This window comes from Beta vulgaris, chromosome 1 (genome assembly GCF_026745355.1).
Source record: "Beta vulgaris subsp. vulgaris cultivar EL10 chromosome 1, EL10.2, whole genome shotgun sequence".
Classification (NCBI taxonomy): domain Eukaryota; kingdom Viridiplantae; phylum Streptophyta; class Magnoliopsida; order Caryophyllales; family Amaranthaceae; genus Beta; species Beta vulgaris.
Genome location: NC_079202.1, coordinates 40,764,371 through 40,779,130, shown reverse-complemented (window position 1 = coordinate 40,779,130; position 14,760 = coordinate 40,764,371). Strand labels below are relative to the sequence as shown.

Here is a 14,760-nt window from a genome sequence, read left to right as displayed (position 1 = left end):
TTAACCTCTATTGGATCCACACAACCCTCAATTTGTAAATTCAATGCAATGCACTCGAATTAATAAATTACAACACAACACCCTAATTTGAGGGAATTAGACCACAACATAATAGGACCCCTATATCATTCAACAACTAAAAAAAGAATTATAAAGCAAATGATGTGTTTGTGGATAGTAAAATCAATAACAAGTCTCAAAACACCCGAATCTCCTTGTACTTGTTGAAAGATTCGATCTTTATATGAAATGGGCTAAAGATTGAATCTTTATATAGATGGCTTTGTTGTTAGCTCGAGAATTAGAGGATCTTTTATTAACCTCTATTAGGATCCACACAACCCTCAATTTGTAAATTCAATGCAATGCACTCGAATTGTTGAAATAAACACGCACAAACCTAATTTGAGGAATTAGACACACAAACATAATAGGACCCCTATATCATTTAGCAACTAAAAAAAGAATTATAAAGCAAATGATGTGTTTGTGGATAGTAAAATCAATAAAAAGTCTCAAAACACCCGAATCTCCTTGTACTTTGTTGAAAGATTCGATCTTTACATAAATATGGCATAAACATTGAATCTTTATATTGAATAGGCTTTGTTGTTAGCTCGAGAATAGGGATCTTTTATTAACTCTATTAGGATCCACACAACCCTCAATTTGTAAATTCAATGCAATGCACTCGAATTGTTAAATTAAAGCACACACCTGATTTGAGGGAATAGACACACAAACATAATAGGACCCTATATCATTCAGCAACTAAAAAAATGAATTATAAAGCAAATGATGTGTTTGTGGATAGTAAAATCAATAACAAGTCTCAAAACACCCAAATCTCCCTTGTACTTGTTGAAAGATTGAATCTTTATATTGAATAGGCTTTGTTGTTAGCTCGAGAATAGAGGATCTTTTATTAACCTCTATTAGGATCCACACAACCCTCAATTTGTAAATTCAATGCAATGCACTCGAATTGTTGAATTAAAACACACACCGGATTTGAGGGAATTAGACTAACAACATAATAGGACCCCTATATCATTCACAACTAAAAAAGAATTATAAAGCAAATGATGTGTTTGTGGATAGTAAAATCAATAAAAGTCCAAAACACCCAATCCCCTTGTACTTGTTGAAAGATTCGTTCTTTACATGAAATATGGCATAAACATTGAATCTTTATATTAAATAGGCTTTGTTGTTAGCTCGAGAACTAGAGGATCTTTTATTAACCTCTATTAGGATCCACACAAACCTCAATTTGTAAATTCATGCAATGCACTCGAATTGTTAAATTAAAACACCACACCTATTTGAGGGAATTAGACACACAAACATAATAGGACCCCTATATCATTCAACAACTAAAAAAAGAATTATAAAGCAAATGATGTGTTTGTGGATAGTAAAATCAATAACAAGTCTCAAAACACTCGAATCTCCCTTGTACTTGTTGAAAGATTCGATCTTTATATGAAATAGGCCTAAAGATTGAATCTTATATTAATTGTTGAAAGATTCGATCTTTATATGAAATAGGGAATAAAGATTGAATCTTTATATTGAATAGGCTTTATTGTTTGCTTGAGAACTAGAGGATCTTTTATTAACCTCTATTAGGATCCACACAACTCTCAATTTGTAAATTCAATGCAATGAACTCGATTTATTTAATTAAAACACACACACTTGATTTGAGGGAATCAGACTACAAACATAATAGGAACCCTATATCATTCAACAACTCAAAAAAGAATTATAAGCAAATGATGTGTTGTGGATAGTAAAATCAATAAAAAGTCTAAAACCCCGAACTCCCTTGTACTTGTTGAAAGATTGATCTTTACATGAAATATGGCATAAACATTGAATCTTTATATTGAATAGGCTTTGTTGTTAGCTCGAGAAATTAGAGGATCTTTTATTAACCTCTATTAGGATCCACACAACCCTCAATTTGTAAATTCAATGCAATGCACTCGAATTGTTGAATTAAAACACACACACCTGATTTGAGGGAATTAGACACACAAACATAATAGGACCCCTATATCTTTCAGCAACTAAAAAAAGAATTATAAAGCAAATGATGTGTTTGTGGATAGTAAAATCAATTAAAAGTCTCAAAACACCCGAATCTCCCTTGTACTTTTGAAAGATTCGATCTTTACATGAAATATGGCATAAACTTGAATCTTTATATTGAATAGGCTTTGTTGTTAGCTCGAGAACTAAAGGATCTTTTATTAACCTCTATTAGGATCCACACAACCCTCAATTTGTAAACTCAATGCAATGCACTCGAATTGTTGAATTAAAACACACACACCTGATTTGAGGGAATTAGACACACAAACATAATAGGACCCCTATATCATTCAACAACTAAAAAAAGAATTATAAAGCAAATGATGTGTTTGTGGATAGTAAAATCAATAACAAGTCTCAAAACACCCGAATCTCCCTTGTACTTGTTGAAAGATTCGATCTTTATATGAAATAAGGCCTAAAGATTGAATCTTTATATTGAATTGTTGAAAGTTTCGATCTTTATATGAAATAGGGAATAAAGATTGAATCTTTATATTGAATAGGCTTTATTGTTTGCTTGAGAACTAGATGATCTTTTATTAACCTCTATTAGGATCCACACAACTCTCAATTTGTAAATTCAATGCAATGGAGTCGAATTGTTAAATTAAAACACACACACACTAATTTGAGGGAATTAGACTCACAAACATAATAGGACCCCTATATCATTCAACAATAAAAAAAAGAATTATAAAGCAAATGATGTGTTCGTGGATAGTAAAATCAATAACAAGTCTCAAAACTCCCAAATTCCCTTGTACTTGTCAAAAGATTCGATCTTGATATGAAATAGGGCATAAAGATTGAATTTTTATATTGAATTTTGAAAGATTTGATCTTTATATGAAATAGGGCATAAGATTGAATCTTTGTATTGAATAGGCTTTGTTGTTAGCTCGAGAACTAGAGATCTTTTATTAACCTCTATTAGGATCCACACAACCCTCAATTTGTAAATTCAATGCAATGAACTCGATTTGTCAAATTAAAACACACACACTTGATTTGAGGGAATCAGACTCACAAACATAATAGGAACCCTATATCATTCAACAACTCAAAAAAGAATTATAAAGCAAATGATGTGTTTGTGGATAGTAAAATCAATAAAAAGTCTCAAAACACCCGAATCTCCCTTGTATTTGTTGAAAGATTCGATCTTTACATGAAATATGGCATAAACATTGAATCTTTATATTGAATAGGCTTTGTTGTTAGCTCGAGAACTAGAGGATCTTTTATTAACCTTTATTAGGATCCACACAACCCTCAATTTGTAAATTCAATGCAATGCACTCGAATTGTTAAATTAAAACACACACACCTGATTTGAGGGAATTAGACTCCAAACATAATAGGACCCCTATATCATTCAACAACTAAAAAAAGAATTATAAAGCAAATGATGTGTTTTGGATAGTAAAATCAATAACAAGTCTCAAAACACCCGAATCTCCCTTGTACTTGTTGAAAGATTCGATCTTTATATGAAATAGGGCCTAAAGATTGAATCTTTATATTGAATTGTTGAAAGATTCGATCTTTATATGAAATAGGGAATAAAGATTGAATCTTTATATGAATAGGCTTTATTGGTTGCTTGAAACTAGAGGATCTTTATTAACCTCTATTCAGGATCCACACAACCCTCAATTGTAAATTCAATGCAATGTAGTCGAATTGTTAAATTAAAACACACACACCTGATTTGAGGGAATTAGACTCACAAACATAATAGGACCCCTATATCATTCAACAACTAAATAAAAGAATTATAAAGCAAATGATGTGTTTGTGGATAGTAAATCAATAACAAGTCTCAAAACTCCCAAATTCCCTTGTACTTGTCAAAAGATTCGATCTTATATGAAATAGGCATAAGATTGAATTTTATATTGAATTTTGAAAGATTTGATCTTTATATGAAATAGGGCATAAAGATTGAATCTTTCTACTGAATAGGCTTTGTTGTTAGCTCGAGAACTAGACGATCTTTTATTAACCTCTATTAGGATCCACACAACCCTAATTTGTAAATTCAATGCAATGAACTCAATTTGTTAAATTAAACACACACACTTGATTTGAGGGAATCAGACTCACAAACATAATAGGAACCCTATATCATTCAACAACTCAAAAAAGAATTATAAAGCAAATGATGTGTTTGTGGATAGTAAAATCAATAAAAAGTCTCAAAACACCCGAATCTCCCTTGTACTTGTTGAAAGATTCGATCTTTACATGAAATATGGCATAAACATTGAATCTTTATATTGAATAGGCTTTGTTGTTAGCTCGAGAACTAGTGGATCTTTTATTAACCTTATTAGGATCCACACAACCCTCAATTTGTAAATTCAATGCAATGCACTCGAATTGTTGAATTAAAACACAACACCTGATTTGAGGAATTAGACACACAAACATAATGGACCCCTATATCATTCACAACTAAAAAAAGAATTATAAAGCAAATGATGTGTTTGTGGATAGTTAAATCAAGTACAAGTCTCAAAACACCGAATCTCCCTTGTACTTGTTGAAAGATCGATCTTTACATGAAATATGGCATAAACATTGAATCTTTATATTGAATAGGCTTTGTCGTTAGCTCGAGAACTAGAGGATCTTTTATTAACCGCTATTAGGATCGACACAACCCTCAATTTGTAAATTCAATGCAATGCACTCGAATTGTTGAATTAAAACACACACACCTGATTTGAGGGAATTAGACACACAAACATAATAGGACCCTATATCATTCAACAACTAAAAAAAGAATTATAAAGCAAATGATGTGTTTGTGGATAGTAAAATCAATAACAAGTCTAAAAACACCCGAATCTCCCTTGTACTTGCTGAAAGATTCGATCTTTATATGAAATAGGGCCTAAAGATTGAATCTTTATATTGAATTGTTGAAAGATTCGATCTTTATATGAAATAGGGAATAAAGATTGAATCTTTATATTGAATAGGCTTTGTTGTTTGCTTGAGAACTAGAGGATCTTTTATTAACTTCTATTAGGATCCACACAACCCTCAATTTGTAAATTTAATGCAATGCACTCGAATTGTTAAATTAAGACACACACACACCTGATTTTGGGGAATTAGACTCACAAACATAATAGGACCCCTATATCATTCAACAACTAAAAAAGAATTATAATGCAAATGATGTGTTCGTGGATAGTAAAATCAATAACAAGTCTCAAAAACACCAAATTCCCTTGTAGTTGTAAAAGATTCGATCTTTATATGAAATAGGGCATAAAGATTGAATTTTTATATTGAATTTTGAATGATTCGATCTTTATATGAAATAGGGCATAAACATTGAATCTTTCTATTGAATAGGCTTTGTTGTTAGCTCGAGAACTATAGGATCTTTTATTAACCTCTATTAAGATCCATACAACCCTCAATTTGTAAATTCAATGCAATGCTCTCGAATTGTTGAATTAAAACACACACACCTGATTTGAGGGAATTAGACTCACAAACATAATAGGACCTCTATATCATTCAACAACTAAAAAAAGAATTATAAAGCAAATTATCTGTTTGTGAATAGTAAAATCAATAAAAGTCAAAAACACCGAATCTCCCTGATTTTAAAATTCGATCTTTACATGAAATATGCATAAATTGAATTTTATATTGAATAGGCTTTGTTGTTAGCTCGAGAACTAGAGGATCTTTTATTAACCTCTATTAGGATCCACACAACCTCAATTTGTAAATTCAATGCAATGCACTCGAATTGTTAAATTAAAACACACACACCTGATTTGAGGGAATTAGACACACAAACATAATAGGACCCCTATATCATTCAACAAAAAAAGAATTATAAAGGAAATGATGTGTTTGTGCATAGTAAAATCAATAACAAGTCTCAAACATCCGAATCTCCCTTGTACTTGTTGAAAGATTCGATCTTATATGAAATAGGCTAAAGATTGATCTTTATATTGAATTGTTGAAAGATTCGATCTTTATAGAAATAGGGCATAAGATTGAATCTTTATATTGAATAGGCTTTGTTGTTGCTTGAGAACTAGATGATCTTTTATTAACATCTATTGGATCCACACAACCCTCAATTTGTAAATTCAATGCAATGCACTGAATTGTTAAATTAAAAACACACACACCTATTTGAGGGATTAGACTCACAACATAATAGGACCCCTATATCATTCAACAACTAAAAAAAGAATTATAAAGCAAATGATGTGTTCGTGGATAGTAAAAATCAATAACAAGTCTCAAAACTCCCAAATTCCCTTGTACTTGTCAAAAGATTCGATCTTTATATGAAATAGGGCATAAAGATTGAATTTTTATATTGAATTTTGATAGATTCGATCTGTATATGAAATAGGGCATAAAGATTGAATCTTTCTACTGAATAGGCTTTGTTGTTAGCTCGAGAACTAGACGATCTTTTATTAACCTCTATTAGGATCCACACAACCCTCAATTTGTAAATTCAATGCAATGCACTCGAATTGTTAAATTAAAACACACACCTGATTTGAGGACATAAGACTCACAAACATAATATGACCCCTATATTATTCAACAACTAAAAAAAGAATTATAAAGCAAATGATGTGTTCCTGGATAGTAAAATCAATAACAAGTCTCAAAACTCCCAAATTCCCTTGTACTTGTCAAAAGATTCGATCTTTATATGAAATAGGGTATAAAGATTGAATTTTTATATTGAATTTTGAAAGATTCGATCTTTATATGAAATAGGGCATAAAGATTGAATCTTTCTATTGAATAGGCTTTGTTGTTAGCTCGAGAACTAGAGGATCTTTTATTAACCTCTATTAGGATCCACACAACCCTCAATTTGTAAATTCAATGCAATGCACTCGAATTGTTAAATTAAAACACACACACTTGATTTGAGGGAATAAGACTCACAAACATAATAGGAACCCTATATCATTCAACAACTAAAAAAAGAATTATAAAGCAAATGATGTGTTTGTGGATAGTAAAATCAATTACAAGTCTCAAAACACCCGAATCTCCCTTGTACTATTTGAAAGATTCGATTTTTATATGAAATAGGGACTAAAGATTGAATCTTTATATTGAATTGTTGAAAGATTCGATCTTCATATGAAATAGGGCATAAGGATTGAATCTTTTGTAATAGCCCTGTTTTTAAGATTGTTTATTTAGAAGTTAATTATATATATTAAGTTAATTATGTTTTGGAAATTCTTATTTTATTTGTGATGTGGAAAGTGAATTATATTGTCGTGTTCGTAAAATATATATTTTTATGGTGTTATTATTTATATTTTTTGGATTTTAATTTTAAGTTGAGTTGTATTTGGCCAAATTGAGAAATAACATTAGTATATTCTTCCAAGTGTCTTTGTCGGTTTGAGGTGGATGAAACAAAACCACGCCACTTCAATTATAACTCCTTCCCTCGTCATTTCTAAAACCCCAAAGAAAATCCCAAAACCCGTGAAAACCCATTCCCTTTCCCCTGTTCTTCGCTGCGACCTCGCCACACCTCCCCATCAATTCGCCGGCGATTTGCCGAGCTTGCCGGAGTTCCCCCCTGCTGCTCGTCGGAGCCTCGTCGCTTGCCTGCTACAATTCGCTGTTTTCTCTCTCTCTTCTTCGTTCTCTGTAGCGCGAGGCGGTCGTGGTGTTGCGGTGTTATTGTTGCTGCCGCCGTGCGTGCGCTGCAAGCTATCGTGGCTCGACGCCACAATTCTCTCTCCTCTGCCGCTCGTCGATGGTCTCCGCCGCTGCCGGAGCCCAGTTTCCCCTTTTTGTCGTGTCTTCCCTGCTCTTGAAGCAGAGGTAAAGTTCTCTATTTTCCTCTTGAAATTCTAATTTCAAGATTTGTAAATTAATTCCATGTTGATGTTGTTATTGTTGTTCTGTTGCTTTGGTATTGTTGTTGTAGTTATGGTTGGTGTGGTTATGGTGGTTGATGTTGTTAGTGGTGGTGATGGATTGTTGTTGTTGATAATGCGTGGTGTAGAATTAGTTTAGGGAATTTAGTAATATGTGATTGGAATTAAGATCGTGAAGGATTTTCATATTGGGAATTGGTTATAGTTCCATTTCCTAATTGTTAAGTATTATTGTTGAGGAAGATGGAGCAAAGAGTAATTAGTTGAGTTAGAAAAGGGCTAGTTAGATGAGTTTATGTTTTATCGAGCAATTTATCAACTATTGTCGTTGTTGTAAGGTGGATTATGATTGCGGAGTTGGTGATCAGATTTCCAATGGTCTTGGCGGCTTATCATTAAGGAATTGGTTTGTGTACGAGGTAACTTTTATGTTCAGTAAAATGTATTACTTATGCCCATGTGTGTGTGGAGTGTTTTATTTTCATATATAACTTCGTACTATGGCCATAGATATGAATGTGATGATGAATGTCATTGATTGATTGATTATGAATATGCAACTGTTTTGCTGGCTTAGTTTATGAACTGAAAATAGAAAGTGGGCAAGGTATTGGTGGAGGACGGTTACTCTTTGACCTGATACGGTCGGCTACGCTCCATAACGAACCTTGGGGGTAGTATTATTGGGCTCCATAACGAACCTTAGAGGCAGCGTTGTCCTTTGTCCGAAGCCTGTACTTGCCACTGATTGTTTAAGAGAGTGAGCTATGCCAGCGTTGTAACGAAATGAAAATGATTTGAGAAATAAATTGTTTATAACGGGCTGAAGTAAAGGTTACGAGTTTTCCACTCATTTTGGAATTTTGTTTGTTTTGTATTTTCTCCTTGAATTTGCAGGTTTGGTGTTGCGAGCTCAGAATTCGAAGTGGATCAAGATTATGGTGTCATAGACTCTTAAGGATTAAGCTTGTATTTTAGATAGTTGGTTTTTATCATTCGTTGTATATATATTTTGGGAATTTTAGTTCAATTATTGGTGTATTTGAGGATATTTTTCCGCTGCGATTTTATTAATTAAGAGTTAATAGTTGTTTATGGTTATTAAGTGTGTTTCACTAGCAGCTTGGGAATTTAGTGGAGTTATTGGTGTATTTCAGGATTGTTTTCCGCTGCGATTTTATTAATAAAGAGTTGGATTCTGGTTTATGGTTGACGAGGGTGTTTTATTAGCAGCTCGAAAGACTGATTTGAGGGAATTAGACTCACAAACATAATAGGACCCCTATATCATTCAACAACTAAAAAAAGAATTATAAAGCAAATGATGTGTTTGTGGATAGTAAATTCAATAACAAGTCTCAAAACACTCGAATCTCCCTTGTACTTGTTGAAAGATTCGATCTTTATATGAAATAGGGCATAAAGATTGAATCTTTATATTGAATTATTGAAAGATTCGATCTTTATATGAAATAGGGCATAAAGATTGAATCTTTATATTGAATAGGCTTTTTTGTTTGCTTGAGAACTAGAGGATCTTTTATTAACCTCTATTAGGATCCACACAACCCTCAATTTGTAAATTCAATGCAATGCACTCGAATAGTTAAATTAAACACACACACACCTAATTTGAGGGAATTAGACTCACAAACATAATAGGACCCCTATATCATTCAACAACTAAAAAAAGAATTATAAAGCAAATGATGTGTTTGTGGATAGTAACATCAATAACAAGTCTTAAAACACCCGAATCTCCCTTGTACTTGTTGAAAGATTCGATCTTTATATGAAATAGGGACTAAAGATTGAATCTATATATTGAATTGTTGAAATATTCGATCTTCATATGAAATAGGGCATAAAGATTGAATCTTTATATTGAATAGGCTTTGTTGTTTTGTAATAGCCCTAAGAAGCCCTAACTCAAAACCCTGATTATGTGCTAAAGCATGAGATCGTATTAAAGTAACTACAGAGCAGTCTAATTGTGTATTTCCTGTGATATTATGTTTAATTAGTTAACTTATATGTTTTACGTAAGTTAATTGATTACTTCATATAGAGTTATAGGTTCTAGGTGGAAGATAGTTACTTGAAACTATCAGTTATGCTAAGTTTCATTTGGTTGTAGTGCTTAAAGTAGATTAGAATACTCTCCAACACCATACGAGGACAAAAGTAGGTAAGATCTACCATTCTTATTGGCTAAGAAGACTTTGGAAACCAATAGATAAGTTGAAAAGTCCTTGAGAGCCTTAAACATTAAGATTGTGAAAATTGTATAGAGATTGTTTTATCGGGTAACGATGACCTTCCAGTTAAAGAGCCTTTCGGGATTGAATCCGAGCTCAGAACCTAACCAAACTTGATATATGACATGCTTAAGATGTCTTAAGGTTAAAATGGTCATTTAAGCCCAAGAATTACGTGGCTTAATAAGGTAAATTGCTTACATAGTAAAACCTGGCCAGCTGAAATTACAGCTCAGACCTATCCTCAAAGAAAGCTGCTTAGCAGCTACTCAAGTGTGATCTCTCAAAGCCCTTTGAATGCATGATAGCCAACACCAAAGGCTAACACCTCAAGCAAGAATCACCCAGAAACTCCAAGAAACCGACGTTGCCCAGATCACTTTTCCCTCCTCCTTGGGTACCGCCAGAACAGGCTATAAAAGGTGTTCTGGGTTTTCGTCTCCTTTCTCATATTTTCTCCTCTTTGACACCCATTTTCTCTACATAGAACTCTTCTAAACATCCTTGTACAAGCTTTGGTTCCAACCTTTAGACCATAAAATCATATAGAAAACCTTGTTCAAAGATCACATAAGTTGCTGTAAGTTCAACAGTTTACATCTCTTGTATTTAAGCTTAGTTTTTCATATCTATAAGCTTGTTGAAACTAATCTTTAGCATTTTATACATTCAGGGGAAGCTGTAGGAGTAGTTAACCAAGTGAATTAAGGAATTTCGTGAGCTTTAAGCATCCTTAGCTAAGGTACACGCTTAGTTTCGTTTAATCTAGAGATTTCCACTCTTATAGTTAAGTGATTGTTTCTTTCTTGTGTAAAGCATGTTTATGAAATGAATTTATGTATGATATGTGTATTATTATGTGTATATTGAGTATATTACATAAGTATAACATGCTAAGGTTCATTAGAGATGTTTCAATTGACTTAAACAACACTTATACACTAAGTCATTACGATTATGCTTCTAAATGGGATGTGCTTAGTACATGAACTTATAAGTAATTGATAATTGGTAATCTCTTGATGAAATAGATGTTGGATTTATTTAAGTTCTAAGACTAATTGGTTAAGTTCTATCAAAGTTATTATGTTAAAAACTAGTTTTAAGTATGAAAACCCTAAATCTTCTCAACTATCAAAGTAAGGGTAATTGAAAGGAGTTGATAAGAGTTATGAGTATTAAGGATGAGTTGATAAGGATTTTGAGTATTAGGTTTAAAGTATAAACCATTAAATATCTTATTTTATAAATATGAAAGTGAGGCATGAATAGGCACCCCGAGTTAGGGCGGTAGAGTCCCTAGCTGTTGCCTTCCAGGAGGGGCTAATTCCTGGCGTTATAGACATTCCGGGTAAGTCTTGCAAGCATAACAATAAAAGGCTGGGTGACGACCCTCACTAGTTTGAAGACAGCTGGTACGGCGTGGTACCCCTCTCCACTCGCGTTCATGCCAAACGATTGATTTTGTGAAACCATAGTAACTAAGTTAAGGGTGATTATCTGTTATTATAACTATGTGTTAGTCTTCAAAATACACCTAAACTTGTATTTTCTATTATACAGTGTGTACTCAGCTTTGCTGATTGTTTTGTCATTTCTGTGGCCTGTCACTCGGTGGGTGGCAGAGTTTGATTTTGATGCAGGTTGGTACGAGGATATGTGATGAAGGTGTTTACTTTTGTAATAGACTTTCAATAATGTAAATTAAGTAATGACATCTATATACATATGTTTACATAGTTAAGCAAGTGATAGACTACTGAACTTTAGTCAGTTTTTGGTGTATGTAACCTAAGAGCTCTTATGAGGACAGCTTTGTATGCATTAAGTAACGTAAAAAGTATGTTTTTGAGGTAATTCGATATTCTCTTCCTTATAATTTGAGAATGTCATGGTAATAGTCCAAATCTTAGTTTGATAACGCTTCCGTTGTGATTAAACGATGTTGATTAAGATTAGTGGAGGTTTGGGCTGTTACATGTTTGCTTGAGAACAAGAGGATCTTTTATTAACCTCTATTAGGATCCACACAATCCTCAATTTGTAAATTCAATGCAATTCACTAGAATTGTTAAATTAAAACACACACACACCGAATTTGAGGGAATTAGACTTAGAAACATAATAGGACCCCTATATCATTCAACAACAAAAAAAAGAATTATAAAGCAAATGATGTGTTCGTGGATAGTATAATCAATAACAAAACTTAAAACACCCGAATCCCCTTGTACTTGTTGAAAGATTCGATCTTTATATGAAGTAGGGCATAAAGATTGAAAATTTATATTGAATTGTTGAAAGATTCAATCTTTATATGAAATAGGGCATAAATATCGAATCTTTATATTGAATAGGCTTTGTTGTTAGCTCGAGAACTAGAGGATCTTTTATTAACCTCTATTAGGATCCACACAACCGTCAATTTGTAAATTCAATGCAATGCACTCGAATTATTGAATTAAAACACACACACTTGATTTGAGGGAATTAGACTCACAAACATAATAGGACCCCTATATCATTCAACAACTAAAAAAAGAATTATAAAGCAAAACGATGTGTTTGTGGATAGTAAAATCAATAACAAGTCTCAAAACACCCGAATCTCCCTTGTACTTGTTGAAAGATTCGATCTTTATATGAAATAGGGCCTAAAGATTGAATCTTTATATTGAATTGTTGAAAGATTTGATCTTTATATGAAATAGGGCATAAAGATTGAATCTTTATATTGAATAGGCTTTGTTGTTTGCTTGAGAACTAGAGGATCTTTTATTAACATCTATTGAGATCCACACAACCCTCAATTTGTAAATTCAATGTAATGCACTGGAATTGTTAAATTAAACACACACACACCTAATTTGAGGGAATTAGACTCACAAACATAATAGGACCCCTATATCATTCAACAACTAAAAAAAGAATTATAAAGCAAATGATGTGTTCGTGGATAGTAAAATCAATAACAAGTCTCAAAACTCCCAAATTCCCTTGTAGTTGTCAAAAGATTCGATCTTTATATGTAATAGGGAAAAAGATTGAATTTTTATATTGAATTTTGAAAGATACGATCTTTATATGAAATAGGGCATAAATATTGAATCTTTCTATTGAATAGGCTTTGTTGTTCGCTCGAGAACAAGAGGATCTTTTATTAACCTCTATTAAGATCCACACATTGCAATTACTGATATTTTTTTTGGGTTGAATTTGCAGATTGAATTGCATTCAAGTTGAAGTTTTATATTGAAGATTTACTGAAGGTTGAATGTCGGTTGAAGATGAAATTTCTGCATATATTTTTTTTTATTTCCTCTTCTGAATGTTTGTCTCAATTCGTCAAAATTGTTAGTAATAAGATTATACTTCTAGTTTTCTTTATTAATTTATAATGTTTTTTTTTGTTGATGTAAGAATGTGCTTGTAACTGTTACTGTACTAATAACACAATGTTGACGCTTACAAGTGTCTATATAGTAGCTTCAAATTACGACATCTTCAATTGCAATGATGCTAAAAAGCCTCAACATTTTTGAAGCCTATGAGTGTCGTTAATTATCGGTGGCTAAATGTTCGCTGCTCTTTTAGGGAGTCGATAATTTTTTATTTCGATGCTTATAAACGTCAAAAAATCCCAAAAAAAATTGTCGAAAATGTGGAAATTCTAGTAGTTGTTGCATCTAAAGACATCCTTTAGCGACAGACTTATGGTTGCATTAGATGCAATTTAACATTAGAGATGAACTTATGGTTGCCTCTAAATATAAATGGCCTTATCACCAATATAACATGTGTGCCCCAAAAAGGTGGCATTAGGGGTAACCAATAATTACCGACTGGCTTATGGTCGCCTCTAAATGTAAGTTGCACTATAAGTTCTGTGCCTAAAAAATGTGGCATTAGGGGCAACCAACAATTAGCGACAGACATATGGTTGCCTCTAAACAGAAGTGTCTTTAGCGGCACCATAACTTGTCTGCCGCTAAAAGGTGGCATTAGGGGCAACCTATAATTAGCGACGGACTAATTGGAGGCAGCGAGAAAATTGCTTCTAATCACCATTAGAGGCTACAAATATATATTTAGATGCAATTTTAGATTGCCTCTATATGTAGTTTTTTTTTGTAGTGTATGAAATAGTTAGTATTATAAGAAATGAACTGGAATGGACACTCAAAAATTATACATTTGGAGTCCAGGTCTGACTGTACGGACGTTGGAGGAATCGATCTTTAGCCTTGGAAAAGGAAGAACTTCGAAGATGAAATAATAAAAACTCTTGAGATTGAATATGTTCAAATGTGGATTGAATATAATTAAATGTGGTTTAGATGTGTTTTGAATATGAAGAATGAATGTGTTTTGAATATGAAGAATAAATATTCTTGAGAGAGTTTCTTTTTTAGTGTTTTAATATGGTGAATTTTATGTAAAGTCTGTCATAAAAATCGCGTAGAAAACAAAGTATTTGTAGTGAAAAC

General features: G+C 32.7%; 1 long non-coding RNA gene across 1 annotated transcript; it reads right to left on the bottom strand.

Annotated features, from left to right (window-relative positions):
• Positions 1 to 1,165: 1,165 nt before the first annotated feature.
• LOC130590868 (uncharacterized) lies at positions 1,166 to 9,810 on the bottom strand. The gene is made up of 3 exons (XR_008968609.1): positions 9,635 to 9,810; positions 5,846 to 5,901; positions 1,166 to 1,267 (listed from the first exon to the last, which is right to left on the bottom strand). It is a non-coding gene; the product is annotated as an uncharacterized LOC130590868 (long non-coding RNA).
• Positions 9,811 to 14,760: the final 4,950 nt, after the last annotated feature.